Source organism: Canis lupus, chromosome 26 (genome assembly GCF_011100685.1).
Source record: "Canis lupus familiaris isolate Mischka breed German Shepherd chromosome 26, alternate assembly UU_Cfam_GSD_1.0, whole genome shotgun sequence".
NCBI lineage: Eukaryota > Metazoa > Chordata > Mammalia > Carnivora > Canidae > Canis > Canis lupus.
Genome location: NC_049247.1, coordinates 14,961,674 through 14,983,463, shown reverse-complemented (window position 1 = coordinate 14,983,463; position 21,790 = coordinate 14,961,674). Strand labels below are relative to the sequence as shown.

The 21,790-nt window shown below is 37.1% G+C and overlaps 1 protein-coding gene across 2 annotated transcripts in view; it reads left to right on the top strand.

The window, feature by feature from the left end:
* TAOK3 (TAO kinase 3) overlaps positions 1-21,790 on the top strand; it is a 185,311-nt gene that overhangs the window by 70,017 nt on the left and 93,504 nt on the right. For both annotated transcript variants that reach the window (XM_038575265.1, XM_038575266.1), the window contains exon 2: positions 11,087-11,189. The gene's annotated coding sequence lies outside the window, so the exon portion shown is untranslated. The remainder of the gene's footprint in view (positions 1-11,086; positions 11,190-21,790) is intronic.

Below are 21,790 nucleotides of genomic sequence, written 5' to 3'. Positions count from 1 at the left end.
ATTCCCTATTTTTGTTCACAGAACAATGATCTCTTTTGTCACTTGTTCTTACAGCTTCAGAGCTAACTTTGACTCCCATGTCTTTTCCAGGCTATTCAGTGTCAGTTGCTGACTTTAAGCTGTGTTATTGTGTTATTCTTGCATCCAGAGTCATGGTATCTGCCTCCTGATTTCAGTTTTATTGCCAACGTTCTAGGATATGACTATTATTCTTTCTAGTTCCGTAGCCTTAACCTGACCTCCCTGATCTAGTCTCCTTTAATTCCAATTCAGTCTTTTAAAAATATTTTTTTACTTACTTTTTTCACTGGAGAAAATATAGAAAATACATAAAGATAAAAAGAAAACAAAATGCCTATGTTCCCAATACTCAAAGATAACCACTATTAACATTTTGGCCTATAGTCTATCAGTTTTTTCCTATAGTATTTTTAAACAAAATCTTCCCAATTCAGCCTGTATATTACTGCCAGAGAATTAGAGTATTATTCTTGAAGCCTGATTCTAATTTAAAATATTTTTTCATCATTTTCAAAAAAAGCTTAAAATTATTTGCGTGATATTCAAGATCCTTGAAAATCTAGACCCAATAGACTCTTCTATGTCTTTTTCCAAAGGATTCTTGTCCCTAATCTGCAGAACGAAGTTACTTGCCATTTCTTAAAATGCTGCAACCTCCCATCATATGCTCAGAGCATTTCCTAAAAATTCTACCTGTTCTCTGCAGAGCAATCTAAATGTCATCTCTTCCATGAACCCATCAATCACCTGCCCATCCCCATCCCCTATTCTTTATAGAGTTGGAAGTTCTCTTTCCCTAATTTGGACTTCCATAGTACTTACAACATTCGCTGGTTCTAAGTAATTAGTTTCTGTGTTACATATTTTTCTTAACACTTAGCACAATGTCTTAAGCATAATGGATATCTAGTAAATGTTGAATGAATAAGTGAATGAATGAATAGTTGAGCACTACTTCAAGGTCACTTTACCTCTTACTAAACTCATGAAAATAAGATTTTATAGATACAGAAGAAGCTTAAACAAATAAAACTTAGGTTAGAAGGAATTGATTAAAGAGACAGAATTAGATAGTGGAATGCTACAAATCCAAGTTTATCACTTAGCTTCTGGGTTGTGATATGGCTTTTGATCATTAATGAGTAGATACTTATAGTATGGGTTGCCCACTGCTTAATTATCCTGTTTTGAATAGAAGGGAAGCCATGTTACTCCTTCTGCTATGGATATGGAAGAAGAACAGGTAGATATTTCTATCTCAGTTGCCTGGCAGCTGACATGTGGACATGTGACCTTGGTAAATCAGATGTTCCCACCCAGGGCTATGAATCTTGATAGCTCAGGGCACAACAGAGACAGGTTTTGGCAGTTGTGAAGGGGTTAAGAGTTCAGTAGAACAAAAGCAAGTAGCAGTGGCAGCTCAGACATTTACTGTAGAATGATCTTGAATGTGCATTCGCCCTTTTAGGGCTCATTTTCTGAGCTTTCTGGTTCATTCTGTGAGATAGCGTATTCTAATGTGTGTTTTCGAAAACCAACAAACAATTCAATTCTGACACTATGTGTCTGGAGCTCATGTCAGACCCCATAGGTTAAGGGCTCTGTCCCACAGAACTACCCCCCAGACCCCCCACTTAAGATGCCTGCCAAGTCCAGGTTGTTACCTTTGCTTCAGACTGACCAGCTACATATTGGAGGTTCTCATAACACTGTCTTCGGGTTCAGTTAATTTGCTAGAGTAGCTCACAGAACTCATAGAAACATTTACTCGTTTACCAATTTATTGTAAAGAATATTATAAAAGATACAGATGAAGAGGTACAATGGGTGAGGTCTGGAAGAGTCCCCTGCGCAGGAACTTCTGTCCCTGTGGAAATGGAATATGTCACTCCCTTAGATGCAGATGCATTCACCAACCTAGAAGCCCTCCAGACGCCATCCTTTTAGGCTTTTATGGAGGCTTCATTATATAAGCATGATTGATTAAATCACATGCCATTGGTGATTGAATTCTTTATCTCCAGCCTCCCTCTCCTCCCAGAGGTCAGGAGGTATGGCTGAACATTTCCACCCTCTAATCAGGGTTGGTTCCCCTAGTAATCAGCCCTCCATCTATAGGGGCTTTCCAAAAGTCACCTCATTAACAGAAACTCTGGAGTAATTGAAAAAGGACTTCTTATGAATAGCAAGACTCTCTACGTTATTGCTCTTATCACTTAGGAAATTCTAAGGTTCTTAGAGTTTCTCTACCAGATGAAGACCAAATATATATTTCTTATTCCAAATCACAAATTCACACCTATAAAAAAAGTCTGGCCTTGGTTAGCCAGAGTTGGTGTCTATCACTTGCAACCAAGGACATCATAGCAACTGTTATCTTTGGTATATGCAATGGAGCAACATCATACATGGATTTCACCTATTTCCCAAAACAAAAGGTGAAATTCTACAGAAATGAGACCACCAAAGCCAAAAGGTATAGGAGTGAGAGCTATTCAGTGGAACCACAGTGGAAAATGCTAAGTTATTCTCTACAATTTTTAAAATAACAGTGTATGCTATATGAATGTGATCAAGGAAGAATTACATTCACATCTAGCAAATCTTCCTGAATCTACTAACATGCGTGGCATGTTATTTAATCCTCACAATATTCTATTAATTTCTATTAATAGAACTTATAGAAGCTTGACAGGAAACAGAATGAATTAAACTCTATAAACAGGCAGGAACTCTTTAGAATTCCCCACTAATATCCACTTATACTGGTTATCTTGAAGAGAGAATGGTTTGAATGCCCAAATTTCTGTAGATGAAGAAAGGTGTTAGAAAACATTGTTTTGTTTTTAGTAATTCTAATATATTAACGTTGGCAACAAACCACACAAGTATAACAATATCTGAGACTTTGTCACCAGTCACCAATAGATATTTTACAATATAGTTATAGAAATCTCAAAATATTATTTATGTTCATTGCTCTTTGAAATTATTGTAGTTATTAGACTCCCTACTAGCTCTCATTACTAAATGAATAAAGCAGCATATATATTACTATATCACAAATTTTAAAAAATATTTTGGGGATCCCTGGGTGGCTCAGTGGTTTAGCACCTGCCTTTGGCCCAGGGCGTGATCCTGGAGACCCAGGATCGAGTCCCATGTCAGGCTCCCTGCATGGAGCCTGCTTCTGCCTCTGCCTGTGTCTCTGCTTCTCTCTCTCTCTGTATCTCTCATGAATAAATAAATAAAATCTTCAAAAAAAATAAAATAAAATAAAAAATATTTTGGTAACTTTATTTCAGCATAACTGCTTTCCTTTGTAATTCCAAATGGTTAATTTTTTTCTGTTAAAACATTATCGAAGAAGGACGTGGACTTCACTAGGCTGCCAAAGAGATCAATGTCCTGGAAAAGGTTAAGAATTATTTTTATACTGAAATTAATATAACACCATATGTTAACTATACCGGAATTAAATTAAAAATCAAACATTTAGAAAAAATTGAAAACGTTTTTTAAGAATTACTTTTATAGTTTTCTTTTTCTCCATTAGACTAGCTCAATGGCTTCAACACTTAACTATGCATGAGAATTAATTTAAAGGATTTCACAAACAGAGCCATGTATAGTTGACCCTCGAACAACATAGGGTTTGAACTGCATGGATCTATTTATATGCATGTTTTTTTCAATAAATGTAGCAGAATATGATAAATGTCTTTTCTCCTTATGATTTTCCTAATATTTTCTTTTAACTTTATTGTAAGAATACAGTATATAGTACATATACATACAAAATTGACTGTTTTGTTATCAGTAAAGCTTCCACTCAACAGTAGACTATCAGTAGAAGTTTTGGGGGAGTCAAATCTATATGCAGATTTTTTACTACACTGGGTGTCAGTGCCTCTAACTCCTGTGTTGTTCAAGAGTCAACTGTATACTGGATTCCCAAAGATAATCTGCACTGTATGAAGTTTTGGCCTTAAGTGTCGACCTTTGTACCTAACCACCTTGGGTAATATATGATTACAGTCTAAAGTGTTTTCAAGTAGATCCACAGACTCCCGGAAATTTAAATACATGAAAATAGCTCTAAAAGTTCTCTGTGAGATTTTTTACATGTCATATCTATTTTGATGATTATCTCCTTAAAAAATGCATAGTGAGTCATGTGGATAACCACTTTATTACCATACTTCTGTGATTTGCTATTATTTCAGGGCAGGAGTTTGTGTTTGCCGTAGCCCCAGTGCCAAGTGGTACTACTCTGTCTCAGAGTAATAAGACAAGTATAGAAGTGATATTAATGCACAGATGTTGGGTTCTTGCCTTGTGAAGACCAGATGATGTCAAGTCAGGCTGTATAAATGAATTTTCTCCAGCAGTACAGTTAGAGAAAAGTGGTGGGAGAATTAAGCCATCACATGGTGAGTAAACATAGGGCCATGTTTGTTTTGGGGTTACTATATCAACATAATAATACATCTATTATATTAAATCAGTGTTGTTAACTTGGATTTGAGGAGGTTTGTAAATTTGTTATATGTTGTATAAAAGCTTAAATAAGAAATTTATCATAGTTTTATAAATAGGTAGTTTTAGTAGTTCAGGCCACAGACTTTTGAGTCCTCTCTTCTTTACTCCCCTCTTTCTTACTCAGTAAAAGCAGCAAAGCCCATTGTCTGTTCCTTCTCAGTCATTCCAGAATTAATCCATTTCTCACTAGCTCCACCACTACCTTCACCTTGGTATTGACTACCATCATTTCTTGCCTGGACTTTTGTAACAGCTCTTTACAGGTCTCCCTGTTTTTGGTTTTTAAGATTTGTCTATTTATTTTAGAGAGAGTGAGAGTGAAAGAACATGCCAGAACACACAGGGGGAGAGGCAGAGAATCTTAAGCAGAATCAGTGCTCAGTGTGAGCCTGAGCCTGAGCCTGAGGCAGGCTCAGTCTTACAACCCTGAGCTTACAACTTGAGCCAAAACCAAGAGTCAGGCACTTAACCAACTGCACCACCCAGGCACCCCAGGTCTCTTTGTTTTTAACTGTGTTCCCATATAAACTGCACACAGTTGTCAGAGTGGTCCTTCATTTATTTTTTTTTTTTGAGTGGTCCTTTAAAATATATGTCACCGCTCTCCTAAAATGCTTCATTGGCTTCCCATCTCACCATAAAATCCAAGGTCTTAATCATGTTATGAATACCTTATCTCTTCCCCTGCCACACTCCCCATTGCTCACTCTGTTTTAGCCATACTGGCCTGAATTTTCTTGAAATACATCAGGCAATCTTGCTAGGCTCTCTGCCTGGATTGCTCTTCCTGGCTAGGTATCTTTAGAACTTCTACTTTACTTCCTTTAGCCTTTAAGCCTCTGTCAGTTTTTATCAGAGAGATCTATCCTGACCACTAACTTTGTTTTATTTTATTTTTCTTTATAATATTTATTAGTACTTGACATGTCCATATTCACATGTTTCTCTCCACTAAAATATAAGCTCTATGAGAAGAGGGAAGAACCTAAAGCCTTGTTCAGTACTGGACATATGTTAGGCCCTTAATAAATATTTGCTGAATGAATGAATAAGTAAATAAAGTGAATAACTAAAAATAAGAAAATTTTGGGATCTGTGAGAATTTTTCATGAGGGATTTGAATATTAATCAAGTTTAAGAAACTGAAAGAGTAAATTATCATTATGTATTACAGTTATTTAAAGTTTTCATACCATACACATGGCTAAGTGCAAAGTGAAGACTTCAAAGCCTGGTCAAATCTTTTAGAATAGTTTAGGATTTATGTAGACATGCCAGCACCATTTTTGTACTGGTATTGACTTACATTAACTATCACTTTTTCCCCAACTTGATTCATCATAGATTTTAAGTTGCTAGCTTCATATCAAGATATCAGAACAAAAATTTCAGTGTTAAATTTATGAAATCCAAAGGAGCTTCTCCTTTCCCATCTTTCTCTCAATCTAAATGTATTTTTTTATGGAGGGGGAAAATGATATTCATTAATAAAACAATATATTTACTTTTTAGCACACATAAAGGTTTTTTTTAAGATTTTATTTATTTTGAGAGAGAGTATGCACATGAGTTGGGGGGAGAGGTAGAGGCAGAGAGAGAGGGAGAGAGAGAGAATCTCAAGCAGACTCCACACTGAGCGGGAAGCCTGACATGGGGCTCAGTCTCACGACACTGAGATCATGACCTGAGCAGAAATCAGGAGCCAAATGATTAACCTTGAGCCACCCAGGCAGGTGCTCCACACATAAAGTCTTAAAGGGTGACTCATAAGAGTCCTCTTCAAAATATTTAACATCAGTTGACCCAGAAGTAGACTAACAGTTATCATTGTTATGATAATCAATAAACCCCAGCCACTTCTGCATTATTTGCTGAGTAGAAATCAGATGACTTTAAGGTCCCTTTCCAGTTATCAAGTGCTATGACATATCATCACAGTGGGCTACATGATCATAATGGCGTAAAAAGCAACTAGCATCTAGTTTTATTTTCAAAGTGAAAGTACCATGAAAATGGTTTACTTCAGAATAACGATTACATATTAGTGGCAGAGAGTAGCAGCAACAGTTTTCTTTCTTTAAAAACAATTCTCTTCAAGTCTGTGTGGGTAGTTTATTATAGGAGGGAGAATAGCGGGACTAGTTTTGACTTTGAAAAAGTCCTATCACCTGTTTGTACTTCATTTTTCATTGCTGTAAAATGAAGATTTTACCTGCTTCTACCCTCTGGGAGCAAGATAGTGAATAAAATAATAGGAATTTACAAGCTAATTTAGAGTAAGGTTTAAGTTTCAGAGCCCCTTGTTTGTACCAGCCCCTTCTGAGGCCCTAACGCTTATTTTTGTGTGGGAATTAAAAAAAAAAATTATCTTAAATAGATACCCGAATTTTTTTATACTTCAGCCTACATAACTGAATCTACACTACTTACTCAAGTGTTATGAAATATTTTGGAGCAAAAAAAAAAAAGAAAAAAGAAAAATATTTTGGAGCAATAATAACACAGAAGGCCGATTTTATGTTTAATTAAACTTTTCTTGACCACCCTCTCCAATCTATAGCAAAATAAAAAACTTTTAACTGTTTTGAAGTCTGACTTAGACAGCTTGATTCAGAAGGAGGTTTTCTGGAGTGGGGATCAGAAGACCTAGATTTTAATTTGAGGTAACTCCACTACATAGGTGTGATTTGACACTTAAGTTTCCTGAGATTCAGTTTAAAAAAAAAAGAGTTGAAATGTCTGATCTCTCAAATCTTTCCAATATGAAACATTCATTCTTACTTCCTAATGCTGAAGTGTTGTGGGTTTTTCAAACTAGTTGGCTTCAGGTTTATTATTGAAGTAGTTGTGACTACAACATTGAAAGTCGACTAAGATCTTCCATGAATCATCTTTCTTGAAAGTTTCTGGGAAAAGGGAAATAATGAAAATTATTTATATTTTACTCTGTATCAAGTAGTCTTCCTTATATTAAATTAGGATATCTGTGAAAAATAATGTACTTGATTATCATTGTTGAAAGATTTCCATTTCTTAGAATAAAGAGTGAAGAAAATTATTCCAGTTACACTTCTCTGATGAAATCCACTACTCTAAGCTGGCTGGGTTGTTCAGTTGGCCCAAGGGCCTAAGACCAGAAATACTGCATTCTTGGCAGAGTTCTCAGTTCTCACTATAAATGCAGTATCTGAGGTTGCAGAGGTCAAGGAAGAGGGAAAAAATAATTCCATGCATGTCATTTCATCTTCAGTTAATTCTTAAAATGCACTCAATCCTCTTAAAGGAAAAATGTCCTTGTTCATATTTTGAGGAAAGGATGAATTTATAGATCACTTTGAGAGTAAGATTGGAATAGAAACAGGAAAGAGATTTCAGCAGATTTTTATAGAGTACCTGCTATGTAAAGATGTCACAGGGCCCAGCAATTCAACTCTTAGGTATATAATCAAGAGAAATGAAAATATATGTCCACACAAAAAAATTGTGCACAAGCAATTATAACAGCATTATTCATAGTAGCCGAAAGGTCGAAACAGCCCCAAATGTTCATCAGCTTATAAGTGGATATACAACATGTGATATATTTATATAAGGAAATATTATTCAGCAATAAAAGAAATTAAATACTGATTCATGCTACCACATGGACAAATCTTCAAAACAGCATGCTAAATGAAAGAAGCCAGTCACAAAAGACCATTCAAAGGAAATGTCCAGAACAGGGATATCTATAAAGACAGAAAGTAGACCAGAGATTGCTTAGGAATCAAGGGGTGGTAGGGTAAGAGCTAAAGAGTATAGGGTATCTTTTTTTGTGGTGATTAAAATATTCTAGAATTGACCATGATGATGATTGCAAGTACCAGTGAATATGCTAAAAACCATTGAACTGTACCCTTTAAATAAATAGGTGAGTTGTATGGTATGTGAATTAGATCCCTCCCAAAAAAATGGCTTTTTAGAAAAGATGTCATGGGAAACAATGATTAACCAAAACATAGGTTTAGAAATGTATCCTCCTCTAAAGAAGCCCTTGTCATCCAGTTAAAGTATTAATATATATGTATTTAAACTAAAGGGAGAAAATGGCAGGTCTCTTACCAGAGGTTATGTTCACCTGGACTGTGAGAGTGGTTGGGATTTGGATATTCTAGTCAGAGGGAACAGCATAAACAAAGACAAAGCTATGAAAATGTAGCTTCATTTTTTTTCCTGATTATAGAGTTGAAGAGTTTTAGTTAAAGTAGTGGTTTAAGGCCAGTTTTGAATGTTAATTAGGTAAAGTTATGCTTTATACCATAGACCATAGGGAGACACTGAAGGATTTTGAGCAGAGATGTGATATTATCTGACCTTTGCTTCAGGAAGATGATTATGATAATAGTGTTTTCAAGATGAATTCCAGAAAAGATAGACTAGAGTTTGACCAAGTAGAAGCAGAGGAAAGAGATAACAGAACTGGAAAGCAAAGATACAGATACAAAGAAATACTTAAAACAGAATTGTGAATTAACAGAGACAAGGGCAAGGGAAAGGTTAAAGTTAACTTAAGGTATATATGAGAGGAAAAACCAAAAAGATATCTGAAAATATAGGTCTGGGGCTTGAAAAGGAGGTCCGCACCATGTAATGCCATAATATTACTGGAAACCGTTGAATGGACAAAAATTAGGATAGCAGCTCACAGTCCCAGAGCTTCTGGCAAATACTTGGAGGAACTTTCATTTAGAGATCAGAGAGAAGAGAAATTGTAGAAGGAACAATTTGGAAAAACAAGAAAGAATAGTTTTATGGAACTCAAGAGACCTTTATAAAGAAAGAAGGGAGCTTGTAGAATGAAAGAAAGCTGAGAACATCCCTTAGGTGTAATGGGCAAACTTCACAGTATAGCTTTCAGTATCAATGGCATGTGCAGTCTTCCAACAGAGAAAAAGAAAGATAAAACCAAGAAAGTGTAATTCCTAGAAGTTGTAGGCTTTATTTTAGAATATTTAAAGAGCTATGCAACTGAAGATAGAGAATACATGTTAAGAAAATTATGTAAGAATGAGGAAGTATTTAGAGAAAGAAAAATACTGAGCGTATGTGTCCATAGCATGTCCAAATGAAGTGAATAGTTCATCCTGCATTTGAAATTAGGAAATGAGAATGTTAGTAAATGCCTTATTTTAAGTTGCTTTCTTAGAAATCTTCCAACTAGTGTTCCTCTAATAACCTAAGGAATATTTTATTGAAGCTATAGTCAGATTAGATTAGCAGGATAGATATGCAGACATGGCAATTATCAATTGGTTTGATGGTTAGTTAAAATGTGGTACAGAATTCAGTTTTTAGCTGCCACTTAATCTAACATTCCACAGCCAGAGAATCAGAGTGAATAATAAAAATAATGAGAAAGATTAGTTTATAAGTATAAACTTGAGAGGAGTTTGGGATATTCCTCATTCCTCAACAGGAAAAATGTGAAAGTGGAAGTCATTATCTTTTTTCTAGTTTTCCCCCCCTCTATAAGGCCTTCATCTCCAAAGCCAGTCAGATTACTTAAAAAGTATTTCAATATGCATATTATATGTTTTAAATTGTTATATTCTTTGACTGAATAACTCTAGTTCTAGAAATCCATTCCAAAGAAAACCCTAAAACGTAAATAATGTACACAAAGATCTTCAAAACACAGTAATGTTTAATAGTTCAACAAAGAGTTGAATATAGCCTTGGTTTCTAATTGTGGAGAAGGAGCTGTTGAAGGAACCCCCAAGATATACGTTGGGAGATACACACTGAGCAGTCATTAAAAATGAGCTTAGTAAATAGTGATAACATGGCAAAAATGTTTGTAATCTAGAATTAGATAAAAGAGGTAGATTGTGGAATTATATGTACAAATGATCTCAACTGTATATAACAAAATAAGTATGAACATGAAGAAATAAATATGAGCATAGAGAAAAGTATGCCAAATTGTTGATGGATTTTGTCCTCGGTAGGATTATAGATTTTTCTTCATAACAATATTTAGTTCCCAGATTTTCTATATTGGGCATATACTTCTTTAATAGATAATAAAGAATAAACATTATGCCCCAAATGAAGAAGACTAGTTACAGGGGAGCCTATGAACAGGGAGATAGATGAACCGATGTAAATCATCATGCTGATTGGAAAAGCAATTCAGAATATAAGCTTTACTGACAATCAGCAGCATCACTACATGCTATCAGATTAGTCCTGTCTACTGGTAGACTCTATTGAGTTTCCCTGGACCCAAACAAACCAAAGGAAGTCTTAATGTAGATTCTGAAATATAAGGACACTTTCAGTTTCCTGATATTTCCTGTGAAAATGTAGCCCAAGTCGTTGATATGAAAATCTTATATTTTGCATTTGTCATTCACAAACATATGAAGATAAAAGTTTTAAGTTTGTAATATTACATGTGTAAATTTGTAAAGCTACCATATGATCAATTATTGCTTCTTTAATTTTGGTATTATAATTATGTTTTATTCTTCTTTTTCCATAGGTACACCATAAATACAAAAGACTAAAGTTTTAAAAGAGGACAAAGAGTTTGCTGCTAAGATGAATCTGAGCAATACAGTGTATTTTGTGCCATTCACAAAAAGGTATTGTCCATAGATTAATGACATAGCTTTCTCCTATAAAGTGGAAAGATATAGTATCTTCTAGTTTTTCAATAATTAATTTTTACTGTATTTGTAAGAAAAAATAGGAAGTAAAATATTAATAAAATCAGGATAAAATATTCTTTTATAAAAATATTTTAGTTTTAAATTCTTTCCTTACAGATTTTCATTATTCTCAGTCATAGCTTACAATTTAGAGAAATACTTGGTTAAAAGAAATGAGCTTACCTCAGGTTTTTTGTTTTGTTTTGTTTTGTTTTTTAAAGATTTCATTTATTTGAGAGAGAGAGAATAAGCAGGAGTGGCAGGGATGGAGTAGAGGGAGAGGGAGAAGCAGACTCCCTCCTGAGCAGGGAGCTCAACACCAGGCTTGATTCCAAGGGCCTGGGATCATAACCTGAGCCAAAGGCAGATGCTTAACTCACTGAGCCACCCAGGTGCTCCTTACCTAAAGTTTCTTGCCTCCTATTATCAAATTATTTTCTGGAAATATATATTGGCTTTTTTGTTGTAGTGCTTTATAATTAGACTTTGAAGTAACAAAATTTTTCACATCACTTTTCCTCTGATTATAGAAGTAATAGACTTTGCAGAAAATATAGAAAATATATATAAGCAAAAAAGAAAGAAATATAAAATTACCTGAAATCACAACACCTATTTCAGATAAAACAAGCCTGTAAAATCCAAAGTTGGAGATGAAAGAAGCCATTATTTCCCATCTTCATGGTCTCATCCTTCTTTATGCTCTTTTTACTTATATCCTAACTTTTTTGCTAAAACAAAACAAAAAAGACATTGCCTTATATAAATTCCTAGAAGAATATTACCTGGTCAAAAAATGTATCCATTTGGGCAGCCCGGGTGGCTCAGCGGTTTAGCACTGCTTTTGGCCCAGGGTCTGATCCTGGAGACCCTGGATCAAGTCCCACGTCAGGCTCCCTGCGTGGAGCCTGCTTCTCCTCCCACCCCCCACCCCGCCGTCGCTCATGAATAAATAAGTAAAATCTTTTAAAAAATGTATCCATTCTGTTCTTCCAATAATATATAAAAATGACTGTTTCCTTATGCCCTCACCAAAAACAGTATCTTTTCTCTATACTTAGTCAGTTTGGTAGGTGAAATGAGGTGTCTTATTATTTTAGTTTTTTACTTCTTTGATTGCCAGTGAAACTGTGTATGTTTCATATCATTAATAGCCACTGCTATTTCTTTTTAAAATTTCTTATATATGACCTTTGTGTAGGTATATGTATATGTAGGGGTTCACCTGTCTGACATGTTTCTATTGAAGTATAATACAGTATTAGTTTCATGGGTATGATATAATGATTCAACAATTCTATATATCACTCAGTGTTTTTCAAGATAACTGTACTCTCAAACCCCTCCCATTATCTACTTCACCCCTGCACCCACCCACCTCCCCTATCACAACAACTACTGGTTTGTTCTTTGTATTTAAGAATTTTTTTGTCTCTTTTTTTCTTTATTTGTTCATTTTTCCTAAATTCTACATATGAGCAAAATTATATGGTATTTTTTGTCTTTCTCTGACTTACTTCATTTAGCATTATACCCCTTAGGTCCGTCCATCCATGTTGTTGGGAATGGCAAGATCTCATTCTTTTTTATGGCTGAGTTAACATTCCATCATGTGTCTGTGCATGGGCATGGGTTTGTATACCACATCTCCTCTATTCATTCGTCCATGAATGGACCCTTCAGTTGCTTTCCTATCTTGGCTATCGTAAATAACATTACAATAAACATAAAAGTGCCTATATCTTTTCAAATTAGTGTTTTCATTTTCCCTGGGTAATGGAGAATATACTGAATAATGGAATTGCTGGCATATATGGTAATTCTATTTTTAGTTTCTTGAGGAACCTCTGTACTGTTTTCCACAGTGGCTGCACCAATTTGCTTTCTTACCAACAGTGCATGAGTGTTCCTTTCTATCTGCATCCTCACCAATACTTATTATTTCTCATGTTTCTTATTTTAGCCATTCTGACAGGTGTAAGGTGATATCTTCTTGTGTTTTTGATTTGTGTTTCTCTGATGATGAATGATATTGAGCATCTTTTCATATATCTGTTGGCCATCTACATGTCTTCTTTGGAAAAATGTTGATTCAGGTTCTCTGCTCATTTTTAATCAGATTGGGCTTTAGGGGTGTTGAATCCTGTAAGTTCTTTATATATTTTGGATATTATCCCCTTATCAGATGTATCATTCCCAAATATCTTCTCCCATCCAATAGGCTGCCTTGTTGTTTTGTTGTTGGTTTCCTTCTCTATGCAAAGCTTTTTATTTTGGTATAGTCCCAATAGTTTAATTTTGCTTTTGTTTTTCTTATCTGTGGAGACATATTTAGAAAAATGTTTTTATGGCCAATGTCAAAGGAAGTATTGCATGTGTTTCCTTCTTAGGAGTTTTATGGTTTGGGGTCTTAAATTTAGGCCTTTAATCCATTTTGAGTTTATTTCTATGTATGATATAAGAAAGTGATCCAGTTTCATTCTTTTGCATGTAGCTGTCCAGTTTTCCCAGCACCATTTGTTAAAGAGACTGTCTTTTCCCCCATTGCATATTCTTGCCTCTTTTGTTGTAGGTTAGTTGGCCCTATAAGCATGGGTTTATTCCTGGGTTCTCTATCATGTTTTTTGATCTATGTGTCTCTTTTCATGCCAGTACTATTCTGTTTTGCTTACTAAAGCTTTGTCGTGTATCTGGAAATCTGAGATTTTGATACCTCCAGATTTGTTCTTTCTCAAGATTGCTTTGGCTACTCAGGGTTTTGTTGGTTCCCCAGAAATTTTAGTATTCTTAGTTCTGGTTCTGTAAAAAATGTTGGTATTTTGATAGGGATTGCATTAAATCTGTAGATTGCTTTGGGTAGTATGGACTTTTAACAATATTGATTCTTTCAACCCATGAGCATGGAATGTCTTTCCATTTTTTTTTGTGTCATCTTCAGTATGTTTCATCAGTCTTTTATAGTCACCTGTCTGATATTAAGAATAACTTTTAACCAGCACATATTTTGCAACATTCCTACTTTATTTGCCTTTCAGTTTTGTTTATTGCATTGTTTTAAAACAACCTTCTTGGCTTATAACTAACATACAATAACCTGAACATATTGAATGAATATGTTATGCCATCATATATATCTGTGAAGATAGTAAATATATCCAACACTCCCAAAAGCTCCTTTTTAATCCCTCCATCCCACCTCTTCTCACTCAGCCAATTCCTAGGCAACCACTGATGTGCTTTCTGTTACTTTGGATTAGTTTGCATTTTCTAAAATTTTATAGAAATGCAATCATAAAGTACATACTTTTTTTGGTGGGGGTCTATCTTCTTTTCACTCAACATAATTATTTTAAGATTCATCCATGTTGTAGCATGTGTCAATAGTTCATTTTATTGCTAAGATGCATTCCATTGTCTGCATGTATGACAGATTGTTTATCTCTTCCTTTGTTTTTGTTTTTTTTTTTAAAGATTTTATTTATTTATTCATGAGAGACACACAGAAAGAGGCAGAGACACAGGCAGAGGGAGAAGCAGGCTCCATGCAGGGAGCCTGATGTGGGACTCAATCCCAGGACTCCAGGATCACGTGCTGAGCTGAAGGCAGACACTTAACCACTGAGCCACCCAGGCGTCCTGCATCTGTTCCTTTGTTGATGGGGTTTTGGGTTGCTTCCAGTTTGGGCTATTAAAAATAAAGCTGCCACAAACATTTGTGTACAGGGCTTTGAATGGACATATGCTTTCATTTTTCTTCCATAAATACTTAGGACTAGAAGGGCTACATCATATGATAGATACATGTTTAACTTTTTAAGAAACTGCCAAACTGTTTCCAAACTACCATTTTTACATTCCCACCAGTAGTATATGTAAAATACAGTTACTTCACATCCTTGCCAACATCTGGTATGCTCAGTCTTTTTAAGGTTAACCATTCTAATAGGTGTGTGTAGAATTTTAGTAAGATTTTAGTTTGTTTCTCCCTAGTGAATAGTGATATTAAGCATCTTTTGTTTAGTTGCCATCCACATATCTTCCTTGGTGAAGTGTCTGTTCTAATCTTTTTTCCATTTTTATTATTTTTTTTAAGATTTTGTTTATTTATTCATGAGAGACACACACAGAGAGAAAGAGGCAGAGATACAGGCAGAGGGAGAAGCCGGCTTCATGCAGGAAGCCCTATGTGGGACTTGATCCCGGGACTCCAGGATCACACCCTGGGGCCAAAGGCAGGCACTAAACTGCTGAGCCACCCAGGGTTCCCCTCTTTTTTTCCATTTTTAAAATTGGGTTATTTTCTTTTATTGAATTTTGAGGATTCTTTATGTTTTCTGGATACAAAAGTGAGATTATGAGATATATTTTGCAAACATTTCTTCCAATCTGCGGTTTGGCTTTTCATTCTCTGAACAGTCTTTCAAAAAGTGTATATTTTTCATCTTGATAAGCCTAATTTATCAATTACTTCCTTTATAGATAATGCTTCTGTTCTTTTATCTAAGAAATCTTTGTCTAACCCAACCTCAGAAAGATTTTTTTTTCTTGGATTTTTTTCAAGGATTTTTTTTATTTTTTTATTTTATTTTTTTTTTTTTTTTTATTTATTTATTTTTATTGGTGTTCAATTTACTAACATACAGAATAACACCCAGTGCCCGTCACCCATTCACTCCCACCCCCCGCCCTCCTCCCCTTCTACCACCCCTAGTTCGTTTCCCAGAGTTAGCAGTCTTTACGTTCTGTCTCCCTTTCTGATATTTCCCACACATTTCTTCTCCCTTCCCTTATTTTCCCTTTCACTATTATTTATATTCCCCAAATGAATGAGAACATATAATGTTTGTCCTTCTCCGACTGACTTACTTCACTCAGCATAATACCCTCCAGTTCCATCCACGTTGAAGCAAATGGTGGGTATTTGTCATTTCTAATAGCTGAGTAATATTCCATTGTATACATAAACCACATCTTCTTGATCCATTCATCTTTCGTTGGACACCGAGGCTCCTTCCACAGTTTGGCTATCGTGGCCATTGCTGCTAGAAACATCGGGGTGCAGGTGTCCCGGCGTTTCATTGCATTTGTATCTTTGGGGTAAATCCCCAACAGTGCAATTGCTGGGTCGTAGGGCAGGTCTATTTTTAACTGTTTGAGGAACCTCCACACAGTTTTCCAGAGTGGCTGCACCAGTTCACAGTCCCACCAACAGTGTAAGAGGGTTCCCTTTTCTCCGCATCCTCTCCAACATTTGTTGTTTCCTGCCTTGTTAATTTTCCCCATTCTCACTGGTGTGAGGTGGTATCTCATTGTAGTTTTGATTTGTATTTCCCTGATGGCAAGTGATGCAGAGCATTTTCTCATATGCATGTTGGCCATGTCTATGTCTTCCTCTGTGAGATTTCTCTTCATGTCTTTTGCCCATTTCATGATTGGATTGTTTGTTTCTTTGGTGTTGAGTTTAATAAGTTCTTTATAGATCTTGGAAACTAGCCCTTTATCTGATATGTCATTTGCAAATATCTTCTCCCATTCTGTAGGTTGTCTTTGAGTTTTGTTGACTGTATCCTTTGCTGTGCAAAAGCTTCTTATCTTGATGAAGTCCCAATAGTTCATTTTTGCTTTTGTTTCTTTTGCCTTCGTGGATGTATCTTGCAAGAAGTTACTATGGCCGAGTTCAAAAAGGGTGTTGCCTGTGTTCTTCTCTAGGATTTTGATGGAATCTTGTCTCACATTTAGATCTTTCATCCATTTTGAGTTTATCTTTGTGTATGGTGAAAGAGAGTGGTCTAGTTTCATTCTTCTGCATGTGGATGTCCAATTTTCCCAGCACCATTTATTGAAGAGACTATCTTTCTTCCAATGGATAGTCTTTCCTCCTTTATCGAATATTAGTTGCCCATAAAGTTCAGGGTCCACTTCTGGATTCTCTATTCTGTTCCACTGATCTATGTGTCTGTTTTTGTGCCAGTACCACGCTGTCTTGATGACCACAGCTTTGTAGTACAACCTGAAATCTGGCATTGTGATGCCCCCAGATATGGTTTTCTTTTTTAAAATTCCCCTGGCTATTCGGGGTCTTTTCTGATTCCACACAAATCTTAAAATAATTTGTTCTAACTCTCTGAAGAAAGTCCATGGTATTTTGATAGGGATTGCATTAAACGTGTATATTGCCCTGGGTAACATTGACATTTTCACAATATTAATTCTGCCAATCCATGAGCATGGAATATTTTTCCATCTCTTTGTGTCTTCCTCAATTTCTTTCAGAAGTGTTCTATAGTTTTGAGGGTATAGATCCTTTACATCTTTGGTGAGGTTTATTCCTAGGTATCTTATGTTTTTGGGTGCAATTGTAAATGGGATTGACTCCTTAATTTCTCTTTCTTCAGTCTCATTGTTAGTGTATAGAAATGCCACTGACTTCTGGGCATTGATTTTGTATCCTGCCACGCTACCGAATTGCTGTATGAGTTCTAGCAATCTTGGGGTGGAGACTTTTGGGTTTTCTATGTAGAGTATCATGTCATCGGCGAAGAGGGAGAGTTTGACTTCTTCTTTGCCAATTTGAATGCCTTTAATGTCTTTTTGTTGTCTGATTGCTGAGGCTAGGACTTCCAGTACTATGTTGAACAGCAGTGGTGAGAGTGGACATCCCTGTCTTGTTCCTGATCTTAGGGGAAAGGCTCCTAGTGCTTCCCCATTGAGAATGATATTTGCTGTGGGCTTTTCATAGATGGCTTTTAAGACGTCGAGGAATGTTCCCTCTATCCCTACACTCTGAAGAGTTTTGATCAGGAATGGATGCTGTATTTTGTCAAATGCTTTCTCTGCATCCAATGAGAGGATCATATGGTTCTTGGTTTTTCTCTTGCTGATATGATGAATCACATTGATTGTTTTACGGGTGTTGAACCAGCCTTGTGTCCCAGGGATAAATCCTACTTGGTCATGGTGAATAATTTTCTTAATGTACTGTTGGATCCTATTGGCCAGTATCTTGTTGAGAATTTTTGCATCCATGTTCATCAGGGATATTGGTCTGTAATTCTCCTTTTTGGCGGGGTCTTTGTCTGGCTTTGGAATTAAGGTGATGCTGGCTTCATAGAACGAATTTGGAAGTACTCCATCTCTTTCTATCTTTCCAAACAGCTTTAGGAGAATAGGTATGGTTTCTTCTTTAAACGTTTGATAAAATTCCCCTGGGAAGCCATCTGGCCCTGGACTCTTGTGTCTTGGGAGGTTTTTGATGACTGCTTCAATTTCCTCCCTGGTTATTGGTCTGTTCAGGTTTTCTATTTCTTCCTGTTCCAGTTTTGATAGTTTGTGGCTTTCCAGGAATGCGTCCATTTCTTCCAGATTGCCTAATTTATTGGCGTATAGCTGTTCATAATATGTTTTTAAAATCGTTTGTATTTCCTTGGTGTTGGTAGTGATCTCTCCTTTCTCATTCATGATTTTATTAATTTGAGTCTTCTCTCTCTTCTTTTTAATAAGGCTGGCTAATGGTTTATCTATCTTGTTAATTCTTTCAAAGAACCAACTCCTGGTTTTGTTGATCTGTTCCACAGTTCTTCTGGTCTCGATTTCGTTGAGTTCTGCTCGAATCTTTATTAACTCCCTTCTTCTCTTGGGTGTAGGATCTATTTGCTGTTTTTTCTCTAGCTCCTTTATGTGTAAGGTGAGCTTTTGTATTTGAGTTCTTTCCAGTTTTTGAATGGATGCTTGTATTGCGATGTATTTCCCCCTTAGGACTGCTTTTGCTGCATCCCAAAGATTTTGAACGGTTGTATCTTCATTCTCATTAGTTTCCATGAATCTTTTTAATTCTTCCTTAATTTCCTGGTTGACCCTTTTATCTTTTAGCAGGATGGTCCTTAACCTCCACGTGTTTGAGGTCCTTCCAAACTTCTTGTTGTGATTTAGTTCTAATTTCAAGGCATTATGGTCTGAGAATATGCAGGGGACAATCCCAATCTTTTGGTATCGGTTCAGACCCGATTTGTGACCCAATATGTGGTCTATTCTGGAGAAAGTTCCATGTGCGCTTGAGAAGAATGTGTATTCAGTTGAGTTTGGATGTAAAGTTCTGTAGATATCTGTGAAATCCATCTGGTCCAGTGTATCATTTAAAGCTCTCGTTTCTTTGGAGATGTTTTGCTTAGAAGACCTATCGAGTATAGAAAGAGCTAGATTGAAGTCACCAAGTATAAGTGTATTATTATCTAAGTATTTCTTCACTTTGGTTAATAATTGATTTATATATTTGGCAGCTCCCACATTCGGAGCATATATATTGAGGATTGTTAAGTCCTCTTGTTGAATAGATCCTTTAAGTATGATATAGTGTCCCTCTTCATCTCTCACTACAGTCTTTGGGGTAAATTTTAGTTTATCTGATATAAGGATGGCTACCCCTGCTTTCTTTTGAGGACCATTCGAATGGTAAATGGTTCTCCAACCTTTTATTTTCAGGCTGTAGGTGTCCTTCTGTCTAAAATGAGTCTCTTGTAGACAGCAAATAGATGGGTCCTGCTTTTTTATCCAGTCTGAAACCCTGCGCCTTTTGATGGGGTCATTAAGCCCGTTCACATTCAGAGTTACTATTGAGAGATATGAGTTTAGTGTCATCATGATATCTATTCAGTCTTTGTTTTTGTGGACTATTCCACTGAACTTCTTAAAGGGGAATTTTAAGAGTCCCCCTTAAAATTTCTTGCAGAGCTGGTTTGGAGGTCACATATTCTTTTAGTTGCTGCCTGTCTTGGAAGCTCTTTATCTCTCCTTCCATTTTGAATGAGAGCCTTGCTGGATAAAGTATTCTTGGTTGCATGTTCTTCTCCTTTAGGACCCTGAATATATCCTGCCAGCCCTTTCTGGCCTGCCAGGTCTCTGTGGAGAGGTCTGCTGTTACCCTAATACTCCTCCCCATAAAAGTCAGGGATTTCTTGTCTCTTGCTGCTTTAAGGATCTTCTCCTTATCTTTGGAATTTGCAAGCTTCACAATTAAATGTCGAGGTGTTGAACGGTTTTTATTGATTTTAGGGGGGGATCTCTCTATTTCCTGGATCTGAATGCCTGTTTCCCTTCCCAGATTAGGAAAGTTTTCAGCTAGAATTTGTTCAAATACATATTCTGGCCCTCTGTCCCTTTCGGCGCCCTCGGGAACCCCAATTAAACGTAGGTTTTTCTTCCTCAGGCTGTCGTTTATTTCCCTTAATCTATCTTCATGGTCTTTTAATTGTTTGTCTCTTTTTTCCTCAGTTTCCCTCTTTGCTATCAACTTGTCTTCTATGTCACTCACTCGTTCTTCCACCTCGTTAACCCTCGTCGTTAGGACTTCTAGTTTGGATTGCATCTCATTCAATTGATTTTTAATTTCTGCCTGATTAGCTCTAAATTCTGCAGTCATGAAGTCTCTTGAGTCCTTTATACTTTTTTCTAGAGCCACCAGTAGCTGAATAATAGTGCTTCTGAATTGGCTTTCTGACATTGAATTGTAATCCAGATTTTGTAACTCTGTGGGAGAGAGGACTGTTTCTGATTCTTTCTTTTGAGGTGAGGTTTTCCTTCTAGTCATTTTGCTCAGTGCAGAGTGGCCAAAAGCAAATTGTATTGGGAAAAAGAGAAAAAGAGAGGAGAGAAAGAAGGAAAGAAAAGAGAAAGAGAAGAAAAAAAAAAAGGGAAGAAAAAGAGAAAAAAAAACGGAAAAAAAAAAAAGAAGAAAAAGAGAAAGAAAAAGAAAGGAGAAAAAAGGGGGTGGGGGAAGGAAACAAATCAAAAAGCAAAACAAAACAAAAACAAAACAAAACAAAACAAAACAAAACAAAACAAAAAAAAAAAAAAAAAAAAAAAAAAGAACCACCGGGGAGTATCTTCTGATTCTGTGTTCTTTAAGACCCTTGGCTTCTCCTGGAAGTTGTCAGTCTAGCTGATCTTCTGGGGGAGGGGCCTGTTGTGCTGATTTTCAGGTGTTAGCAGTTGGGGGAGCTGCTGTGCCCCTGCCTGGTGCAGGGCTCGGTGGGGGTTGTTTACCCCGTGAGGCCGCAGGAGGAACAGCCCCAGTGGCGGGGCAGCTCTGGAAACCTGGATTCAGCTCCGGCAGGAACTCCTGAGCTCTCCGTCTGCAGGGCCTGGAGGCTCCGGGGCGGGGCCGCTGATGTGCTCAGCTGGGGCAGGAGCGTCCTTGCTGTCCTGGGCCCTCCCGGCCTCTGCCTGTCCCGGGGGAGGCGGGATCCTGGGCTGTGTCCCGGCGCCTTGTGCTCCGGAGCCTGCGCTGGTGGATTCGCGCTCCCGGGCCGCGCAGCCCCCTCCGCGGAGCCACCGCCCGAGCCCCTCCGAGCTGCTCCTGGAACCGCGCAGGCCCCTCTGCACGGAGCCTCTTCCTCTGCCCGAGCCCCTCCGAGCTGCTCCCGCCCCGCAGCCCCCTCCGCGGAGCTGCCGCCCGAGCCCCTCCGAGCTGCTCCGGGTCCCGCCGGGTCCCGCCGTGCGCGCTGCAGCCCTTAGGGAGCTCGGCGCACTCTCCTGGGCGC